This window comes from Anolis sagrei, chromosome 4, assembly GCF_037176765.1.
Source record: "Anolis sagrei isolate rAnoSag1 chromosome 4, rAnoSag1.mat, whole genome shotgun sequence".
In the NCBI taxonomy this organism is placed as follows: Eukaryota; Metazoa; Chordata; class Lepidosauria; order Squamata; family Dactyloidae; genus Anolis; species Anolis sagrei.
The window spans coordinates 143,026,686-143,027,773 of record NC_090024.1 but is presented as its reverse complement, the minus strand read 5'-3'; the positions used below and the strand labels follow the sequence as shown (position 1 = coordinate 143,027,773).

The 1,088-nt window shown below is 41.9% G+C and overlaps 1 non-coding gene across 1 annotated transcript; it reads right to left on the bottom strand.

Annotated features, from left to right (window-relative positions):
* Positions 1 to 449: 449 nt before the first annotated feature.
* LOC132775235 (U1 spliceosomal RNA) lies at positions 450 to 613 on the bottom strand. The gene has a single exon (XR_009631468.2). It is a non-coding gene; the product is annotated as a U1 spliceosomal RNA (small nuclear RNA).
* Positions 614 to 1,088: the final 475 nt, after the last annotated feature.

Sequence of the window (1,088 nt, the reverse complement as noted above, 5' to 3'; positions counted from 1 at the left end):
ATTGGCAGCACTCTAGGAGGTGGAGGGCAGGTTGTTGCTTTGAAGTAGGAATTTCCTTCCTTGTTCTCTCTCCTTCTATGTTCACAATAGGGTTCTAATTACTATCCCTTTGCCTCTCAGACATTTATCCCACAATTTGGGCTGTTTTTGCCCATAGTGATTTTGACATCAATTTTCCCGCAAGGCATAATGGACTGGGGACCATCTGACCTGGGGATTATATAATAATATGATCTAGCCTAGCAACAGGAAGAATGCCTACCCTAGTCACACACTTAATCCAATTTCTGTTGTTCCTCCAAGTAACTCTTCTTTGGGCTTGGTGCCACTTACTGTTGAGGCCCAAACCAATTCCAGGTTTCTCTTCTTCTTCTGCTCTTGTTTTTGAAAACTGTCTGTGCTGAATAGCATTTGGAACTTTCATTTAATTTGTAATGTTGATTTTTTTTCATGGGAACACGTGAATGCAGTTCCCCACTATCACAAATTATGCAGTCGAGTTTCCCGCATTTAGGGAAATCACAGGGGTCAGCACACCCAGAGTGCAATGGATGAGCCTCACCCTGGGAAAACCACCTTTGTGATCATGGTGTCTCCCCTGCCAGGTAAGTATATTTTTAATATTGAATTTTGGCAGAAAAAAGTTTCCTCACTCCTGGTATAGATCATCCTTATGTAGCTTTGCATATGCTTTTCATCATAAGTCCCTATGAGAACGCCATTGGTTGGTGATGACTGGGCTGTAGGGCAAATGGGTAAACCAGGTTGGGGAAAGGTGTCATCCAGGATGAGAATCAACAGGTTCAACTAGGTGTGTTCAAATATGCTTTGAGCACATGCACTCTTATTTCCTCTTGCTCAGGATAAAAATAGCTGGAAAAATTAAAATCAATGAAATAGACTAACTGTTATGTGGATTGTCACAAGGATAGTTAATTGCTCCTGTTCTTACTCCTGGCACCAAAGCCTCTTAGTGGAAAATTGCTTTTTTAGGCCCAACTATCTCTGCCTCTACTCTGCTAGATCAGGGTCCTTTCATTTTGAGGACTGCTATCTGTCAATCGCATGAGTTGAACCCATTCATAAGG